We start from the raw sequence: 22241 nt of genomic DNA, 5'->3' as shown, positions 1-22241 counted from the left end.
TCTACTCGAGCTACACGCCCTAGGGATATAAACCTCAACACAACAATGAATAGAACATGCTGGAGGGATAGATTCCCTTCGCAGAGACTTCCCTTACTATGGAACAGGGTCCCGATCTACATAAGACAGAGCCCCTCACTATCAGAGTGGATGGGTAACAGAAAGCTCACACCAGGGACCACACCAACAGCACTACCAGATAGGGGCCAAGGATACTAGCTGCTAGTACAAGGGTCTAGGGAACTACTAAAGGGGCGGTGAACACCGCACAACGTGGCTGGGCTAATATATGCCTTCGGGCAGATAGCCCAGTACCAACCTATGAACCTATAAAGGATACTTATAAAAAATTTTGTTATAAATGTTGTTAACCCAATAAGGGTATATTAAGATGAAACTTAGACAACAGACAGTGTTATATCAGTATAAACACTCCACTATTATGCATCTCTAACCCAACTATACTAGGGAACCCCAGAACAAAAAACATACTACTTTAACAACATTGCAATTATATTAATAAAGATTATAAGTAACACTTCACATTGATTCTTTGACAGAAAACCAAACTACACTCCAATGTAGCACTTATGATGTTATTTAACCAAAATTGGAGCACATGTAACATATTCACTTAATGCTCCATAGGCAAATTGCTTTTTTCAATGTATATAACACTTGTGTGCAGCCTAGTTGTAGAATTGCCCCATTAATCTTTTACATTTGCTAAAACATGTTGTTAAATATGTAGTCCAAGCCTTAACCACATTGCTCGTATCTTAACAGAATCAAAAATGTTATATGGGAAAGGTACACCATTTAAATTTCCTATTAAATACCCCCTTGTTGGGACAACTCATAAGGCTTTTTTGTTCAAAATAAACACATTGTTTTAGGCGCCATGGTGAATCATTAATGAAATCACAAAATTAAGCCCCACCAATATGTATATAAACCTAATATAGTTGTAAGATGTACTAATACATATAGTCAGAGAAAAAACATGTAGGCATCATTGGTAAGAACCCATCCACGTAATGCTGGTAAAGTTATAAATGTTGAACAACTTCTAGTTCAAAAACATAATATCCCTTGTTCATAAGACACTAAATAAAAGCACCCTTCATAAAACATATAGTTTAGTGTTTCCACAAGCGTTATTAAAGTTAGCCCTTATTGTCCGGAAACTATTCACATACAGTATGTTTTCCAACCTGTTCAGCAGAATGCATTAAATCCTTACTTTCAGCACAATCAGGAATCAACATAATTTTATGTTTAAGCAATCCAATAATATGCTCTGATACTTTAACATATGAAACTGGCAATTTAAGGCCCTGATGGCCAAGGTTGCAGAGATGTATACCTTCTTACCCCATCTATCCAGGGCTCTGGAATCTCTATCAGAGGGGGCAGGATTTTTGGCAGTAGTAACCTTAATGTCCTTGGGTCCCTGTGAAATGGTCTCAGGATCCGCAGTAGGATTTTTAAAAAGGAACTTGTGAGAATCAGGAACCCTGTAATATCTATCAGGTTTTCTGGGAGCAGGAGGTAAAGAGTCAGGGGCCAAGCTAGATTCCGAAAAGGCATCATCAACAATGTCCAGCACAGGAGGGATAGCTAAAGGCCTGTGTCTCTAAGCCTCTTTTTACAATCAGAGTAATCCTGGCTTTCCCAGTGAAAATGCTCCCTAAGAGTAATACAAGGTTTCACCAAAAGAAAAATCCTCTGGGGGAGAAGCAGAGGGAATAGAGTCCTCTGCATCAGAATCCTCATAGGTGGATAAGGGTAAATCCTGGTCATCAGAGGAGACAAAAATTTCAGAATCCTGGTCAGAAGTATCATAAGCAAGTTCAGTCCTAGGTCTCTTAGAGGGGGAAGATTGGCTTCCCCTAATTACAGTAATAAGGTCTTCAGCCATTCTTATCATTTGTTTTTTAGGCATAGAGGCATGACCATGCGGTCTGGGCGTCGGTTTCCTAGGCATGATTCGAGTTTTAGGCCTTGAAGAAGAAGATGGCATCGGTTTAATATGCAAGTCAGTAGGCCTGAATACATCCTCAGATGCTGGTGCCTGCACAGCAGCTCCGGACCTATCCAAGGTAGAGACATCCACAGGATCCACAGTTGAAGCATCTCGTGGCATACTGGACTCCGAATGGGTCTCAGTAGAGGCCTGGGAATCTGAAGTAGTGAGTATCAGGGGTTGCGAAAGTGCCTCACTGAGTACCGGCAAACTGGCGACTAGCTTAAGAGAAGCATCGTCGGCAGCTTTGGACCTAGGTGGCCTGTCTCTGTCTTTATCTTTTTTTCGAAATGTCGGTAGTCGGGTGGCTTACCGAAGACATATCTAGATAATTGAACTGAGTACCAAAATATTTAGAAGTGAAAATATACCGACGACAAATAGTTTGTGGTTTAAATAAGGCACAAAACTGACAGCGAGGTATGTCATGGCCAGGGCCTAGGCAAGGAATACAGTATGAATGAAAATCTTTATGAGGCATTTGCTTTACACAAGAAATACAATTATTGACTTTTACTGACATTGGTTTAGAGCAAGATAAAGTTTCCCCAATGGGGTATTTAGCTTTAGTTGAAGACTTCAGTTCTGAAACTCAAAAACGAAAATTTCAGGAGTCGGCCAACCGGCACTTGCGAACTGCTTCTGCTTCGGGCACTGCACGGGAAGAAAGAGTGATGTAATGGCATCGGCTGCATGCTTTATACTCCTGACAACCTGACATCACGGAAGATGAGAGAGCAACCGATGCAGGACCCAAAACTTTGATAATCAGGCCGACTGAGGGCTTCTGCAAGCAGATAACCCAAATGTGATGACTGCAACAGTGAAACACGAAGAACATCTTGTTCAAGATACTGAGGTCTAAGATTGGCCTCCAATCCCCTGTCTTTTTTTGGCTCTAAAAAGAACCTTGAGTAAAATCTGGATCCTATTTGGTCTGGTGGGACTGTCTCGATGACTCTTTTTTTGAAGCCACTTTTAAATTTCTTGAGCTGCTGCATCCCTCTGACTGGGTGGAACATCAGGGATTCGCCTTTGTGGCTACAGATAAAGATCGAAGAGGATATGGTAACCTCTGGTAATTATTTTCTGCACCAAAGAATCTGATGTTACTGACAGCCAGGCTAATTGGTGGAGACAGAATCTTCCCCCGACTGCCTCCAGAGGTAAACAATCGGGCCCTTCCTCAGGAGCACTGATAGAATCTCTGGAGCCCTGGTTGTGCGGGCTCACTCTGCCATGGGCGGGGCATCTTCCTGATGAGATCCCCCCTCTGCTCCAGGAGAAAGCTCACCATGTGTGTTCTGAAAAGGCCCTTGGGACTTTCTGAACCACATATTCTCACTCCTCTGATTCCTGGAATAAGGTTGTTGGAGTGGAAAAATGTATGCCCACAGCAAAAAGGGTCTTTCCATCCTTTTCACACCTGGCTAATGTGTCTTTAATTTTTGTGTCAAACAATGAGGAATCATCAACAGGAGAGCTGATGAAGGAAGACTGGAAGGGGTCCGTGAAGTCGCACAAGCACATCCAGGTGTGACGTCTCATGACAATGCCTGCACCCACTTGCTCTGGCTGCCCCTTCAGTTGTATGTGCAATCAACCACATGGACGAGTTGGAGATGGAGTCTAGGGTTGCAAGCTGGGAGGCAACCTTATGTACATCGTCAAACACTGCCCCTACTAGGGTTCCTGACAGCTCAGTGATGAGGTCCCTCTGAAGACAGGTAACATGTGCCAAATAATTCAATGACCGTATAGCAAAGGTCAATGAAGCATTAACCTGCTCCCCTAATCTTTCCAACGTCCGAGACTCTCGGTTTGGAGGATGGACAGTAGGAGTCTCCTCTGCGAGTTCCTTCTTTGTGGTCGCTACCACCACCATAGCATCTACCGCTAAACCCTTGGACCAGTGGGGTTGATCCTCTGAGGGACAGAGAATTTTGTCAGGTCTCCAGGGAATTGGCTCAACAGTGTCAGGGGCCTTCCAAACACACTGCACGATGAGCTTGACTAAGTCATCTGCAGGTGGGGTCACCCAGGAAGTAGGTTGGGCATGGAAAGCCTGCAAGAAGACAGATTCCTTGGAGGAAGGGTTGGTGGGCTTCCAGTCACCCCTCTGCTTTAAGATTTCTAGGATGTCTCCAAAGGGGACATCTTCAGGAGGCAACTATGTGGACCCTTCCCCTTCATCATAATCTGTATCCTTGGTGAGAGATTCTTCCGGACAATCAATGTGCTTCCTATTGCATGATCTCTTATGGGGTGGCTCATCAGGGGGAAGGTCTGAGGAAGACTCCTAAGAGAGCGTACCCTGCAGTAGGGTGTATTGCTGCTCCTGTGCCCACTACCCCAATGTATTAGACTGTGACAGCTGCAAGCCAGAGGATACACAGATGTGACATTCCGACATAGAGGGTGCTAACTGTGAGCCTGCTGAGATGAGCACTCTCTCCATAATCTGAAAGGCAGGCCCACCTGAAGAGGGATGGGAGCCCAGAACCAAGAAAGACAATCTCAGAACCAGAGTCACGCCCAGTTCCAACAAGCCCGCCTCCAAAGAAGGAGCCACAAGAGGACTTGGAACTGTCAAAGCAATTGGAACCATAGATGGTGCCATACTAAGGATTCCACAGCCAGCAGCCAAGCCACGGGTCCACAGAGTGGGGTCCGGAACCAAGGTGAGATCCACCATCATTACTGAAGATGGCACCGGGAGAGCAATCGGTGTTGAGGGCTCCAAATCCTGTGGAGAGGTTGAAGAAGGAAGATAAGTTGGAGTCCGTGGAGAAAAGACCTCGGCTACGGGTGGAAGGCAAGTCCTACACTGGGTTAGAATACCTGTGGCCGTCAAGAGCTGATCCACCAATCTAACTACATCAAGCTTTGAAAGGCTCCTGGTGGAACGAATAGACATCCCCAAGGGAGATTCTGGAATGATCAATAAAGGGACTGAGCTGTTGACCAGCAAAGGGGTTAATAGATGGGAAATATTGATTCCTGGCTAGGGATTCGACCTTTGGCAGGGTGGTTGGTTGACCAAAAGCTTGTGTGTGTGTGTGGGGGGGAAGAGTGGCCAGTTTTACAGGGGAAACTATTACTGGTGCCAAGAGGGTCTGAGGTACCATGGAAGGGGTTGGTACCATGGTAAGTTTAGTCAGTTCCATGAGAATAGATGGCACCGTGGAAGGGGTCACAGATTCTGGTGCCGAGACAGTTGTTGGTGCCAATTTCAATTCTTTAGATTTCAGTTCTGTGGAAACATGACCTTTGGAAAATTTTGGTTCCTGAGATCGAGGAGATGCTGGAACTGAATGACTCCTCTTTTTCGCTTCTTTTTGAAGAGGCTTTGACACCTCTGCCTCAGACAAAGCCTCTGAAAAGGGTTTTTTTAACAACCCTTTTAGGATCAACTTATTCCGATGCTCTGCAAGGGTCCGGGCACTAATACCCTTACAGAGCTCACATGGAAGCTGAATTTCTAAGTGTGGCACCCCCAAACAATAAACGCAAGAAAGATGGCCATCAGAGTTGGGTATCTTTTTGCTACATTTCTCACATTGCTTAAATCCAGTTGTACCTTTCTGTTTTTCAGCCATTGTTAGGTAATCACAAAAGGGAATGAACAGCTGTTCATGCAATCACACACAAACAACAGTGAAAATCAGAGCAAGTTAAAGATTTTTTTTTTTAAAGGTGTACTAACAATGGTAACATGAGAAATACCCAGAAGGGTAAATGGGAAGAAAAAAGGGGAGAAAGAATACCAACAATGGTAATTAAGAGGTACCAGAGGGAAGGGAGGGGCCTATACCAACTAAGGTAATGAAGAAATACCAAATAGGAAAGAAAAATTGGTAAAACGGCACTCACACACTAATTTGGTAATATAGTATCAACGACCAAGAATTATGAAAGAGGGGAGCTATAACCAAGAAAAATATTGGAAATATATAGAAAAATAAAGCACTTAGCTTGAGAGCATGGCCTGATGTGTCTTGAAACTATGTGGCAAACTAGATCTGAAGGGAAGGGAAGAGAGGCACTATGGGTAGCCTTAGCTCAAGAGTTTCTGGCTGGTGCGAGCTTGTTACAACGGCAGAGTCGGTTCCATGGAAGGAACTAAAACCCAATTGTCATGAATGAATGAAGACTGACATCAGATCAATTTTTTTCCGAGCATAACAGCATATGGGACAGTGTCAAAAACCTTGACAACGTGGGGATAAGCAGTGTGCAGTGAATGATCACTGTCCACAGCCTCTGCAACTTTTTTAAATAAGCTAACTAGGTTCAGGAGACAGGACTAGCCCTTCACAAAACTAAACTGACTGGGGTCTAGATCAATGAAGTTGTCTGTGTCTGCAGAAATGAGTTCTGCTATGATGCATTCCATGGCTGGTGGGGTTAACAGACCTACAATTACCCGGATCTGTAGAAGGGTCTTAATTGTGAAGGGGAGACACAGTGACTGTTCACCGTGCATCAGACATAAACCTTGTAGATAGTTTAACTAGAGGTTCTGATGGTGCATATGTGGCACGGATGACGTTGCAGCCTGGAATGTTGTGCGGTCTTTTTTTTTTTTTTTTTTTTTTTTTTACTTTTGACAAGGATTCTAAGACTCATTCCAAGGTGATTTCAGGGAAAAACAGAGTTAGCACTAAATCTGTCTGCTAATATATCATCTATAGCCTTGGGGTAAGAATATAAGATATTATTATGGATGAGTCCACTGCATTATTAGGCATTATTCCTTAATTTCCAAAAAAAATGAAGAAAGATCTGTATTTTTTTTGTATCTGCAGTGTCCTATACAAATCAAACTGTTACTTTAGTGCTAGCTGCTGATTCCCATCAATGTCCTCCACAGATTGTGGAAATTACCTTTATGCCATTAAGGGTTTAAATATCAAAGTAAATACCTTCTTGCTAGGGGATGTCAATAACACAAAAGTTGCTTACTGACCACAATGATAGAGTTGTGTTGTGTTATTTTCAATCTGGTTCAGCTGATGGGACTTGAATCCTGCTTTGGCAACTTAAAGCGTTGGCTTTAGGGCTCTGACTCCTCAGATACCTATAATTCCCCTTCAACCTTCAAAATACCTCGGATCGAGTTCGTCTAACATAAGAATACATGTTTTGAGTATTGAGAACTCGACTAAAGATCATGCTCAATACAAAAAAACAGGGAAGGGGATCCCATGTGAAGGATAGAGGGAACCAATCTGTTGAGGTTTTTGGCAGAAAGACTCTCCTGGAGTACCACCCATTCTTCAAAGTACAACAGGTGACAATCTGGAATGGGAACGAAGGAGGGATGTTGAACTAGACGAAAACAGCACAACATGGATCTATCGTTATGATGAGTACATGACTTTTGTATCAGAGATTCTCCATTTCTGTCTGATTCAACTGATTGGACAGATTCCCCTAGCTACTAAAATACCTGGGTATTAAAGAAGTATATACCTGAGAACAGCAAAGCCAAAGGAGGTATGTGACCTGGATTGTACATCCAGCTTATAGTGAGACACAAAATTGAATATGTTAGATCAGGTTGCTGAGGCACAAATCATAAACCCAACATGATAAACAAATGTAACATAATTTGACAGTCATCTTGAGAGAGTGATCTTACAGACACCACATCCTAGTTTTGCCTTGGATAAATAATCTGTCCCATTTCTTGAAGTCTTTAGTTCTATTTAGGTAGAACCTAAGTTGTTTATGAACATCAAGTAAATGCAATGTGAAGTCCCCTTTATTTGAAAACTTTGGAAAGAAAACTGGTAGATTAGCAGACTGATTTACTTTGGACTCGCATGTCACCTTCTGAATAAAGGAGGGATTTGATTTTATAAAGACCCTGTCTTTATGAAAAAAAAAAAACATATGGTGGTTTGCGTGAGGGGCCTGTAATTCTGAAATTCTCTTTGCAGAAAGAAGAGTTGAGTAAAATCTTACCATAACCATAGATGTCCTTCTCTTCCATGTTGCAATATTCTGTACAGTTGGGTTTTCTCCTCTAGCTACCCGAACGTCCGGCCTGCATACAAAAGTTTGCAGTGACTGCATGGTGAGTGGGATGTCTGACATGGCTAGCTGAGTGTGGGCCATAAAAGTGACGTCTGCAAGCAGCAGACCTCAGAACTGAGCGTCCCAGTCAGACTCAGTCCCAGAAAATATATTGCACATCCTGTGCCATCCAAGAGGGGAAATGCCTGTTATCAGGAGGGGTAGGAGAGATGGAAGGAATACTGCAACATGGAAGATGAGGACGTCTATGGTTGTAGTAAGATTGTATACAACTCTTTTATGTCCCTCTATTCACAAGTTGCAGTATTCTGTATAGTTGGATGAATGCCAAAGCTCACTGTGAGGTGGTGGTCTAGTAGAGTTCTTCAGGAATCCATGAAGGATAGCTCTGGCAAATCCAGCCCTGGACCTGGAAATCTCGTCTGTTTTGTAATTCTTGGTGAAAGTGTGTACAGATGACAGAGTGGCTGCCTCAAGAATAGTGGAAGTGTCCAGGCCATTGCCCTAGTGGAATGTGCTTTAACACTGCCTTGTAAGGATTTCCCATGGTGTGTGTAACAGAAGGTAATAGCCCTGGAAATCCAGGCTGAGATGGTTTGCTTAGCTACTGCTTTCCCCAGGGCCCTGGGGTGGAAGGAGACAAACAATTGGTCAGAATGTCTGATGGACTTAGTTTTGTGTAGACAGAACCTAAGCTGTCTGTGCACATTAAGGGAATGTAGTACTCTCTCACTGTCCACCTGTGGGTTGGGAAAAAAGATGGTAGGTGGATGGCTTTGTTTAAGGAAAGCTAATTGACCACTTTGGGCATGAAGGATGGTTTGGTTCGGAGAGTTACCCTGTCCCCGTGGAAAATGAGGAAGGGTGGAACAACCATGACAGCTTGCAACTCAAACTCTTCTAGCTGAGGTTAATGCCACCAGCAGGACTGTCTTCCATGTGCAGGATTTTAGAGAAGCTTTGGATGCTGGCTCAAAAGGTAGACATGTGAGCTTCTTTAAAACATAATTCAGGTCCCATGGAGATGGAATGGGTTTCCTTGTTGGCCTGAGATGAAGTATTCCCTTAAGGAACAGTTGTTCGGGCAATCTGGAAGCTAAGGGGGATACCAGAGTTAGGCAGGAAGAAATGGCAGACAAATGGGCCTTAATGGAGGAGAATGCTAACCCTGTCTGCAAAAGTTCACACAAGTAAGACAGCACTAGGGGGAATCTCATTTTGTAATGGGTTCAACCGCCTTCTAAGACACCATATGGAGAATCGTTTCCACTTGGATAGGTAAAATCTCCTGGTATTAGGTTTCCTGGCCTCCTGCAGGGCTGTGAGGACATCCTCGTTATATAGGTGTCTGAAAAGGACCATATTCCTATCACCCACAAGGTGAGGTGTAGAGATTGCCAATGAGGATGGATTTGAGATCCCTTGTCCTGTATGAAAAGGTCCACTCTGTGGGGTAACTTGTGGTGATTGCCCTTGGTTAATTGCAGGAGGAGGGAAAACCAATGCTGTCTTGGCCAATAGGGAGTCACCAGCAATTTCCGGCCTGTCCTGCTGGATCATCAGCGGGACTTTCTGAACAAGAGGGAAGGGGAGATGCATACAAAAACATTCCCTTCCAGGAGATTGAAAAAGCATCTATTGCCATCGCCAGAGGTTCTGGCAGTCTGGTGCAGAAGGAGGGAAGTTTTCTGTCATGGTGGAGGCAAACAGGTCTACTTGAGGTGTACCCCATCAGTGGACTAAGTCCATGAAGTCATCCTTGTGTAGCATCCATTCGTGGGACATTGACATGGACCTGCTGAGGGAATCTGCCTGAGTGTTCTGTTGGGAGGGGATGTATACTGCCTGAAAAGTAACTCCCTGACTGGTGGCCAGTAGCCACACAAAAAGAGCTAATCTGCAAAGTAAGTAAGATTTGGTTCCTCTTGCTTGTTGAGATACCACAGAACTGTGGTATTGTCTGCATAAAGCTTTAGGGATCCCTGTTGTAGTCTGGGCTAAAAGGCCTTCAAACCCAGTAGTATTGCTCACTTATATTGATGTGCTCTTTCTGGTGTGGTTCTGGCCAAATGCCCTGTACTTTTGGGGGCCCCAGAGTTGCTCCCCAACCAACGTCTGAGGCGTCTATGTACATTACCCTGTGTTGGTGAAGAGGGTTGGAGTGGTAGATCTGGAATTCACCTAGGTCAACCACCACTGAGTCTGCTTCTTGAGGCATGGCAAGAGGGGAACCCTCCACTCCAGGGAGTAGGAATGCTGAGTCCAAACGGACCTGAGGTACCACTGCAGTTTCCTCATGTGAAGTCTTGTTAAAGGCAGCATTGGGATAGTGGAAGCCATGTAGCCCAGGAGCCTGAGCTACTACCTTCAGTCATTTCATTGGTTTGAAGTACCAAAATCAGGTACTGTGTCAGGCTTTCCACCTTTTGGGCTGGAAAGGAAGGCTTTATGATGTTTGTCCGAATCCTGAACCCCAGGAGGACTATGCCCTGGGCAAGGTCCAGGTGGGATGTTTGGGTAATTTATCTTAAACCCTAGGGCCTGAAGGAGGGAGATGGTTTTCTGCAACTGAAGCAGGAGAGATTGTTTGCAATCTGTCTGGATCAGTAGGTCATCCAAATAAGAGAAGATTTGGATCCCTTGAGTCCTGCAGAAGGCAATCACTGGTGGGAGACATTTGGTGAAGACTCTGGATGCTGGAGAAAGACCAAAGGGGAAGGCCAAGAATTGATTGTGAGAGGAGGCCACTGAGAAATGGAGGAAACTCCTGCAGATGGGCCTTATTGGGATGTGTAGGTAGGCATCCTTGATATCCAAGGTGACCATGAACCCTTGAGGTAGGATCAGAGGGAAAAGAGTTTGCAATGTAAGCATCCGAAAGGTGGGTACATGCAAGAAAAGGTCCAGATGGGAAAGGTCCAAAATTGACCTCCAGGGCCTATCTTTACTTGGCACTAGAAAGAGCCTGGAGTAAAAGTCTTCTCCCATTGCTGACTGTGGAACAGGCTGGATGGTACCTTGGGCCATGAGGTTGTCCAGAACTGGTTTGGAGAGGGGAAGCTGTTCTTTTGTGGGGTGGGGAATTCCCCTTCTCTTTGGGAAAATGACCCAGGTCATAAAGTACCCATGTTCTATTATTGATATTACCGATTTGTCTGAAGTGATGTCTCCCCACACCTGGAGTCAATGAGAGAGTTGTAAGGAAAGAGGGACGGGGGGGTTTCAAGAATGGCAGGTAGTCCACACACTACCTGCCCTGTCTTGAAAGGATGCCCTCTGAGTGGTAGTTTGTGTAGTCCTGGCAGGAGTGGGTTGTTTCCTTGTAGCTTTTCTTGGTCTGGAAGAGGTAGCGTGACCTGAATGCTTCCTGATAAACTGAGTTTTGGATGGTCATTCCTTTGAAACTTGGGAATGGGGGATACAAACAAATGCTTTAAATATCTTGCAATTCCTTACCTTTTTGTTGCAAGGTCTTAAACAAGTCTGCAACCTTGGATCCAAATAGGGCTGAATTTTCTAAAGGTGCATTTACGAGCTTAGCCCTAAAACCATCTGGTAATGGCTAAAGGTGTAGCCAAAAATATCTTCTTAGTGCAGAAGCTGATGCTGCTGACCTAGCTGAGGCGTCAGCTGCACCTTGTAGAATGTATGGTAACTTCAGAGTTCAGGAAAACAAGACTGGACAGCTGAGTCAAGACTGGACAGCTGAGTTTTAGCTGGATAGTCAGAGATGTTGGAAAGCTGTTTGGAAATATTATCTAAAAGGGCCAAGGCATATTTAGACGTGTGTCTGGTAACTGATTGCTCTGAAAGCCAGAGTATCAGAAGTGTACACCTTTTCACCCAAGTGCTCCATGGCCTTGCTGTCCTTGTCAGCAGGGAGGAGAGAAGTTGAAGGCAGTAATTATGAAGCCTTGTCAGTAGAGACCGAGATAGTAGCTGGGTCTGCAGCAGAGAAATTTACCAGGAATTTAGCTGTCTCAGGAACCTTATAAAGCCTATCAGGTCTCTGGGGATCTGGAGGTTAAGAGTCTGGATTCATGGATGCTGCAGAGAAAGTATCAAGAAAGGCTGGAAGTATAGGTGGAATAGCTGAGGGAGCTGGGAAATCATTCTGAAGGAGCTCATAGTACTGTTTTTGTACCTCCATCATCTCAGATGAATCCCACTTGAAATACTCTCTCATCTTTGCTATGGTTTCCCCAAAGATGAGATCTTCTGCAGGGGAATCAGCTTCAGCAGATACTTCCTCTGGAGAGGCATATCCAAGGAGGGAAGGGAGTTGGGAGGTGTAAGAGGGATTCTTCTGAGGAAGAATCAGAGGACTCCTCCTCTCCCATTTGTGAGGGTTCTGAGGCCTGAGGCCTGGGGGCTAGGGCTCAGAACTGGAAGAGGAATTGGGGAAGTCCATGGGGCTGTAGGCTGCAAGGCCATGAATGCATTGAAAAGGCCTTGTGAGAAAGCCTGCCAATCTGGTTGACTTTCCCTAACAGGAGAGGTATGTTTTCTCTTCTCTTTCTTTTTAGGAGAAGGCCTAGCAGGCATCTGTACTGGGGAAGGCCTAGGACCAGATGAATACAAAGGAGAGGAGGAATTTGGCTGGCCTGCTGAGACCCTTGGTTCTCCCTCAGCATCAAAGACCAATGTCTGCAGGACCTCCGAGGACGTGCCTTCCAGACAGGGTTCTGCAGCTTCCGTTTCAGTACCCACTATATCCAGAAAGGCGGTACCCAAGCGCTTGTCCAGGCCAATGGCCACAGGATGAACAGCGGAGATGCAGCGACAGTAACAGGCCTTGCGGTCTTGGCTTTTTCTTAGGTGGCGCAGCAGGCAAGCAGAAGGTCCCTCCATATCTAGCACTGTTTCAGATGTTGATTCTCAAGATACAGGTTGAACATGTGAAGTCTGCTGCGTAAGGTCTTTGGGACACAGGCCTGGCAGATAGGGCAGACCTTGTTGTCATGCGAATGCCCTAATCAGAATAAACAGAGGTCGTGGGCATCTTTGCGGGGGATCTGACGGCCACACTTACACTTGCTCTTTCTGGATTACATGAACAAGCTCTAGCATGCAATGATTAAATTAAAGGTTCCTCAATGGGATGGCAGGAAGACCTGACATTCGACTGACGATAGACAAGTTCTGTGGTCTGGTGTGTACAGACATCACTTTGTCAGACGTCCTACGCACCGTGCAGTGACTGCAAATTTTTGTATACTGGCATGATGTTCGGGTAAGCAAGAGGTGAAAACCCAACTGTACAGAATACTGCAACATGTGAATAGAAGGACATGCAACTGCTACCAAAAGATTGTCTTCCATGTTAAGAACATTAAGCCTACAGAGGCTGCTGACTCAAAGGGAGGTCATGTAAGGGCCTAAAGCATCACTGTAATATCCCATGGAGGAACTGGTTCCCTTACAGGGTGCTAAAGAAAAGTCCAAAAGGAAAAGCTTTTCCATTTGTTTTAGTTTACTCTCTTAGTGCTAAATTTCAGTGAGGATATTTACTCCATTGTCTGAAATCCTGGTATCTCTGGCTATCATTAGCAGTCAATTTCAAGATTTCTGGATTTGTGAGAGGATGCCCAGATTGATGGGATAGGAGGTCTAGACTAACGCCAGCATCCAGGGTGGACACAGGAGGTGGGACCAAAGATACAGAGGCCAGTATGAGGCAATGAGGACTGCATTCGCTTTGAACCTCCTGGCTTTTTGAATAAATTGTGTGATCAACAGAAAAGGAATAAAGGAGATCTGGAGCCAACTGCATATCAGAGTGCTACTCAGTGACTGACCCTGAGGAGGGAGTAGGGCAAAGTAACTGCAGCACTTGTTGTTCATGTAGGGATGCAAACAGGCTGCAGGAAGGTTGGCCCCAGTGGTAGAATATGTCACTCACCACTGTCTGATTGAGAGACCACTCGTGAGGCAGAAGAATGCGCCTGCTTAACCTACCTGCTAGTACAATGGAAGTCCCTGGTATATGTGTTGCTGAAAGAAAGTGACAGGAAGACTTCGCTCACTGCCATACTCTCATGGCCTCTCGAGAAAAAGGGTATGATCTGGTTCCTCCATGTTGGATGATGTACCAGACTACATACAGTGGATATAAAAAGTTTACACACCCCTGTTAAAATGCCAGGTTTTTGTGATGTAAAAAAATGAGACCACAATAAATCATTTCAAAACTTTTCCCACCTTTAATGTGATCTATAACCTGTACAATTCAATTGAAAAACAAATCTGTTAGAGGGAAAATATAAAAAAATAAAAAACTTACAATAAGCTGGTTGCATAAATATTGAAACACCTTTTAACAGGGGTGAGTAAACTTTTTATATCCACTGTACATGTCTGTCCAAAAATAAATCACACCCTGAAAGTGTCTTGAAATGCCTGCAATGTGAACAGGACTGCTCTCATGTCCAAGACGTTGATGTGAAGATTGGTCTCCAATAGTGTCCAAGTACCTTAAACAGTCTTCCTTTTGTAATGCCTTTCCTCCACCCTAAAAGGGAAGAAGATGGACAGAAAGGACATTCCACTAACAACTTTGAGGTTGTTCACCATGTGATGTGAGTTCTGCACATGGATGTTAGTCTGACTGGGGTGCGAAGGGGGGTGACAGAGTTACAACCACTGAACTGATATGGTCCACTTAAGGACTTTCATGTGAAATCTGCACAAAGTGGCTAAGGTGACTGCAGAAGCCTTAAGCCCTAGAAGTTTTAGAATTAGTCTTGCTGTGGGTGATGGTTGAGATAGTACCTGGTTTGCTGCTTTCCAAATGGAGAGAATCTTATACCATTGCAAGGTGACTATTTGAGCTGTTGTATCCAGGTGGTATCCGATAAATTCTGTGGATTAAGTTGGGATAAAATTTGCTCTTTTCCAGATTTACAGTAACCGCCAAGTTGTGAAGTAACTGGAATAAAAGGTCCCTTTATTGAATCAACAGATCCTTGTTCTGAATGGTTAAAAGCCAATCATCCAAGTACAAGAACACCTGGAACCCATGCAGTCTGAGGGAGGCTGTCACTAATGCCATGCATTTGATAAACACCTGGGAGGCAGTGGCGAGTCCAAGGGGCAGAGCTCTGAATTGAAAATGATCTCCTCCCAGCATGAAACAAAGGAATCTCCTGGAGTGCCTGTTCATCTATACATGATAGTAAGCATCTTGGAGATTTACTGAGCACATCCAGTTGTCCTTCATGAGTACAGGTAAAAATGGACTAAACTGTGACCATCCAGAATTTGTCTGCATCACAAACTGGTTTAGATGACTTAGGTCTAGAATACACTTTCTGTCCCCTGTCTATTTCGGAACTAAAAAGAACCATGAGTAGACTCCAGATCCTGTTTGGTGGGACCTGCTGCATGACCCTTTTTTCAACAGCGTTTCGACCTCTGCTGTTGTGGATTCCATATAATGGGGTGACACTAAGGGAATACTTGTTTTCATTTGAGGTGGGAGAGAAATGGAATTGTGTATCCTCTAGTTATTATTCTTAACACCCAAGGGTCTGAAGTGATGGTGAACTAGGTTTGAGGATATATGGATAAGGCCCCCCCCCGGTGACCTCCAGAGTGCAACAGTCAGGCAACCATTCAGGAGCGCTGAAAGGACTTCATGGAGAAGGGACATGAAATCCTTGGTTTTGTGGTCTGCCTCTACCCCAGGATGACATCCATTAAAATTACCCCCTCCTCTGTCGGGGGGGGGGGGCCAAGGAAGCTTCAGGAATTTTCTGAACTACATCTTTTTTCCTCCTCATTAATTCTTGGAAAAGGTTCTTTGAGGAGTACAGAAGCAGATTCCCATGGCAGATAGGGCCATACCAGCCTGTTTACTTCTAGTGAGACTTTCCTTGACCTTAGGTCCAAACAAAGTGGAACCATCAAAGGCGGCATTAAGGAAGGATGTCATAAAGTCTTTCACAAAATCACACAACCACATCCAGGCATGGACGCATACAGCTATGATGGTACCTGCTGCCTTAACCATTCCATCATCTGAGCTGGAAAACAGGCATTTGGAAATGTTAGAGGGGGAATTTAAGGGAGAAAGCTAGGATTCCACATTCTTCTGGATATCTTCTGGCAAATTATCTGAAAGAGAACTGATCTCCCTTGTCAGTTCTCTCTGGAAATGTGTAATCTGGGCAAGATAATTCAGCACTCTCAAGGTCGGTGAAGTGCAAGTCTGTTTTCCAAATCTGTCCAGAGTCCTGGATTCTATACTATGGGAATGGATAGATGTACTCTCTTCACAGAACTCCTTTTCAGGGCTACTACTATGACCATAGCATCTACAGGAAGGCCTTTACTCGAGTGAGTTCTAAACTTGGGTGCTGCCAAAATCTTGTATGTTTTTTTGGGACTGGCTCTGCTGTATCAGGCTCCTTCCAGGACTTTCAACCCATCAAATCTATGAGGAAGTCAGAAGGGGGAACTGCTCAGGCAGTAGAACAGCCAGCTCCAAAGGCCACCAGGAACATGGATTCTTCCAGGGAAGGTGTACTGGTGGACCATACCCCTTTCCATTTCATCAGTTCTTGAATTTCACCAAAGGCAAAATCGCCAAAGCTGGATCTAGGGGAACCTCCCCTTCATCCAAATCTGTGTCTTCCGTGACAAATTCTGGTGATGAATCTAAATGCTTCCATTTGCAAGTCTGTTTTCTATGAACCTGTCATTGGCAAGTATCTCACAATGGCTCCCAATGAAACAGGGAGCTCAGTGAGAGAACTTCCCCAAGGCTTTCGGCAACTGACTGTCTCTTCCCTTGGCCTGGAGAGAACCCGCTGGAAGGTCTCAAAAGCCAAAACAGAAACTGGAGTCAAGAAAGTCTCTCTAAGAGGGGAACATACAGATATACTGAGTTGTTAACCCACCCTGGTGCCGAGGCCAACACTGCTACTGAGCTGTCGAGTTTCAGAGTCGATCTGTCACCTCAAGCAAAAGCCCTGACATTTTGGCTCCAACTCTCATCTCGATCAGACAAGGTCAGAGTTGACAAAAACAGGGGGATAGCTGGGGCCAAAGTGGAAGCCACTATTAGTGTTGATGTAGGTGCAGCAGTGATGTTCAGATCTGAGGGCTTCAATTCTCAAGGTCAGACCTGCAACAGAGTCATCATTGAAGGTATCAATGGCATTATTCTCAGCTTAACCTAACCAGTGGGTATGGAGCTGAGAAGACTCCCAAATGCGTCTACATTCAAAGGAATATCTGCATCATTCTGTCAAAGTCTGCTTTGGTAAGGCTCCTCACAGAAAGGGCAAGACCTTTAGAAAGAAGCAATCATGAAAGCCCTGGACTGATGCTGGACTACCAATGAGTAGAGTGGCGGAATAACCGTCTCTGGGGAGAAGAGTGGGATAAGAGAAGATTAACTGATCCATGTAGTCTTCAGATCCAAAGATTTTGGAAGTTTTGGCACTGAACCTCTTGAAACAGCTGGGTCTGAAGACCATTTTGACTTTCTCAAGGCCTTTCTCAAAAGTCTTGCTCTCAGAAGTTGCCTCTTTCTGTTTGAAGAGTTCTTTCTGCTTCTCTTTCAAGGTTGATGGGAAGGAGATGACACTAGTTTGCTCGACTTGAATAGGAAGAAGACCCTTTAGAATTAACTTGTCCCTCCTACTTTGAAGAGCTTTGTGGCCAAATGAAGTACAGACCATAAAGTCTATGTCTAAATGAGCCACTCCCAAACAGTAAACAAAATGGGAGTGGGGGTTTTATGGAGGTATCTTATGACCACATTTCAAGTACTGTTTGAAGCTTTTATGAGCCATGCTGGCAGGAAAAAAAAATGTTACGTACATGTACACACACACACATGTACACACACACACACATGTATGTATACACACACACACACACTCAAGTTTCAGAAAAATCTGTAAATGGTAAAAGACACCACAAAACTACTCTTACAATAAAGTGTTACAAAGATAACTATAAACTACCAACTACTCCTAAATACAAAATATCTTGACAATTTTTTTAATTCTATATAGAATAGCCAAGGACAATGCATAGGGAATGAGAAAAGGGTGCACAAAGCAGCTAAAGCTCAGAAAAAGTATCTACTTCTATATCTATATGACAGATGTCAAAAAGGACTTATCCTATTGGTGAGATCAGAGCTCTGCAACCATTTGGATCAGGAGGCAAACAATATCTTGGGAATTTTGAAGGGGAAAGTGGAATTATGGGTACAGGAGGAGTCAGAGCCCTGTTTCTGAAGGTTTAAAGGTGCTAAAGCTGGATCTGAATCCCATCAGTTGAATCACATGAAAATAGATACGATCGGATCAAGCCATTAACTGGTATACTTGTACCTCAAAACATGGATAGAGGTTCATAGGTGATTGATTACTAGGTTAATAACCCCAGGGAACCTTTTTAAGCCTAGCCATGCTTTCCAAATGTATCTGACAAGTTTTGATACCCTAGGCTCATTTTAAAGAGTGCATGTAGACTTGGGCATGGGTGGTCAAGCATTTACAGTTTGCCTCTGTCTGCTCCAGCCATAAGAATCATACCATGGGGCAAATTTTGATTCCCCATCCACAAGTCAAAGTTACACTTGAACTGGGTTAGGGAAGAACTCTGCTTCACATTGATGGGAATCCTGTTCCAGATAAGGGGTAGACTCTGAGACACAAACCTGTACCTCCAAGATGTCCTATTTATTTTGCAGACAAGGCTTAGATCCACAGATTGTGCAACTCTGATTCTAGTTATTTTGTGAATGCACAACAGGTCCATCAGAGCAGGATTAAAGATGCCTTGCAGGCCAGGCACAGATCATCTCTCAGCAATCTGTAGGAGACAGAGTACAGGGATAGGATTTTGAGCTTGTCCACATAGGTCATATTGCTTAGGCCATGTATTGCTTTTGCTGAGGACACTCTGGACTTTCCAGTTGCTGCATACCCCTGGTCAGGTACATACCAAAAGAAGCACTGTACTCAAAGACTGGTCTGATAAGGACAGGGTACAGCAGAACATCATCATCCTTGGAAATAAATGCCATATCCTTGTTTATGAGTTGTGCAGTATAGAATGATTTCCTTACTACCACAGACACATGATGGTAAAAGGCCATGTAACTGTCTATGTGTGTTCCCAAATCCCTGACCACTAGGTCTTGTCTACCTAGTTTACTATTAATTTGGTAGGTTCCAGTAGTAGCAGTCTTCCCAAGAGGTACTATTATATGTTTCTTGGCAATGAGCTTTAGACCATGGTTTGGCACCAGTTATTAGTCTGTGTCAGGCCATCTTGGCGGATATTTGTGTCAATGGAGGATGGTATAGCTGTGTCTAGTTTATAATAATCTGTAAGCCTGGTCAGCCAGAGGCCCTTGACATTCACCTTGACTTCAGAGAAGTAGATACCAAAAAGGAGCAGCCACAGCACTGAGCCTTGAGGGACTTCACTAGTGACTGTCCTCTTTGTGGATGTAGACTCCCCTTTATCCAAACTTCTTGGGTCATATGCTCAGAGCTTCCTATACTTTGTTAATATCAATGTACTGGAGCAGATTTTAAGGCTACCTACTACAGGCTTTAGTATCCTTGACAAGATACTTACCAGTCTAACGCCCAACACATACCCCACCTGGCATTTCTTCATCCCTGGTTAAACTGAAAAGTCAGTCATCTTCTCTGTTAAGCCTATTGGTAACACCCCACCAACAAATGAGACCTTTTTAGGGACTTAATGGAAAACCTATTTCAGATTTTAGAAAACTTACACAAAATTCCTCCCCCAAAACACAACAGAACCCAAATAAAAGGGCTGCTGCATTCACCTCTTCCAACTTTTTACGAGCACCTAAACAGCTTCATAGAAGAGTTAGTACCTACCCACCCCTAAATATAAAGGCAAATTCAGGTGGAATTTCATTTTATAACCTTTATAAAAAGACAGGAAAAATAATGAAAAGTTGTAAAAAAAATCTCCATCACAAAACTGAGAATGTCTGGTACTTGCATGAAAACAAGCCTATACCTAGAATTCTAATCTACATCATCAGTTGTCTGTGTTTCCAGCAGTACTGCTCTGGGTGAATTATTTATTTCATTAATTTGATTGTTAACTGGGTAAGCAGGCTGGTCTACAAACCCTCTTTATTAGTAATGATCTGGAACAAGGGATAGTAAATGTAAAATTAACATCTGTGTTACATATACATAAACTTGCATGTCAGACAGAAACAGAAAAACATTGATACAACTCAGTTGCTGCAAATTACACAAGGTAGTACTACATAAGACATTTTGCCATGACTCTAAAAGATGACTGCACTGCTGCATATACTGCATATTTGACTGATAACATATGTTAGGATATAAGATGCATTACTCACAAAAGTGTCAAAGACACTGGGGGATTCAAGAAGACTACAATGAGAAGTAAAATGACCCTACACCAACACCTTCATTCTAAATGGATTTTTAACTGCACTAAACCTCCTCCAGCCATTACCTAGACCGTAGAGCCTTTCTATTATTTCCACTTTCTTTGTTACTCTCACATTACGTTACTACTACTGATATTCTCTTGTGGTTTCCATCTTTATTACCTCTACCCTTTCTACCCTTTTTACTGTTGCTACTAACAACTTCTTAAATGTTTCCTTATTATATTCTCTCTTTTATTTTTACTCTTAGTCTATAATTTATGTAGCCTCTATATTTCTCCCCTTCCCTCAATCTCAGTTCTTCTGTAATCTTTGCATCTTATTTTCACTCACATTATATTCAACTTCAGTTCAATAACATTATTTTAGTATATTAGTTGTATCTAGTGTATGAACATAAGTTTTTTATTTTTCTTCCCTATTTTTGCATTAACTATAGTTCTATTACATTTATTTGTTTTTTATAATGTATGTATCAAGTGTTGTATATATGCCAAGATTTTTTCTGTCATTCCTTTCCTCCATTGCTCCAGCACATATTTAAAATGTATGCCTTGTTTTACTATATATTCTATGTTGTCTTTCATGTAGAGATTTTCTCCCTGGGCCTTTACTAGAAATTGGCTCTTTTTGACCCAGTGGACTTTCTTACTACACAAATGCCAATAAATAAGTACACTATGAGCACACTTCAATTAACTTTTCTCAGTGAACGGACAGCAAAAGCATTGTGGTAGGTCTGTTCTTATATTAAGAAAAGATACCTCAAGGTATACACATAGTGTACACCTCATCTTTACCTTTAAGAATCCCCTTACTGTTTATGTTCATAAAGAATATAAGAATATTTACACTTTTGCTTAAGAATAATTGCCAAAAAGAATATTTACATATTTACATACTACAAATGACATAGAATGAAAAGCTTGTCAGTACTTACAATACCAAAAGGTTCACATTCATGACTGTGGTATTGTTGAACAATAGAGATGTGATGCCGGTGCATTTGGTTGCTTCCCAATTTCAATCAGAATTTACAGAAATGTGCATCTTTGAGGTGTCCTAAATTTGGTCTGAAGTCTGGATATTCTGTCATGCCTGATTCCCATGAGTAGATGCTTCCAGCTTGTAGATTTTACTAAAACATTTTCCAACTGCAGCTAGATCAAAGTGATATCTGCAGAGTGTTAGCAAGCCCTCCACCCCCCCCCCCGAGTTTGACTGTAGATTACATGCTGAGAGACCTGTTGAGAGTTTAAGGGCAACTGTGGGGCAGTAGCTGTTGTATCATAGCTTAAAATGTATCTTGGAAAGGAAATGTGGCAGCCAATTTGCCTTTTTAAAAGTAGCACAATGGTGTTCAAACCTAGCAGGAAGAGAGATAAATCTGCAGATTTTTTTTTTAATTTGTCTTTATGAGTGGAGTGTTAGAATTGGAATTTAAAAGTTGTACATGGCAGGCCACATTTAAATACAGAACATTAACAGCAACTTTCCTGCTGGAAAAAGAAGAAAGGTATCTGGAGAGTAACAGCAAGTTTTGAGCTGGGTATTTACTTTGTCATGTGCCCATTATAACGTCTGAATGAGAGACAAGGATGAATTAGTTGTGTCAAATGCTTCTATTGCAGGGCTTCAACAACTCTTCTATTTGATATCAGTTATGGTTAGGTATGTTACTGTTCCTCTTCGACATAGTAATAAAAATCATGATAATATCTTTGTATGTGAAGT

At 43.2% G+C, this 22241-nt stretch overlaps 1 protein-coding gene across 1 annotated transcript in view; it reads right to left on the bottom strand.

Moving 5' to 3' along the window:
• Positions 1-22241, bottom strand: part of SPG11 (SPG11 vesicle trafficking associated, spatacsin) — a 2547571-nt gene that overhangs the window by 511743 nt on the left and 2013587 nt on the right. The window lies entirely within an intron of this gene.

The sequence above is a fragment of the Protopterus annectens genome, chromosome 7.part0 (assembly GCF_019279795.1).
Source record: "Protopterus annectens isolate FY-2018-M chromosome 7.part0, PAN1.0, whole genome shotgun sequence".
Classification (NCBI taxonomy): Eukaryota; Metazoa; Chordata; order Ceratodontiformes; family Protopteridae; genus Protopterus; species Protopterus annectens.
The sequence above is the reverse complement of the archived record's forward strand: the minus strand, read 5'-3'. Positions and strand labels throughout refer to the sequence as shown.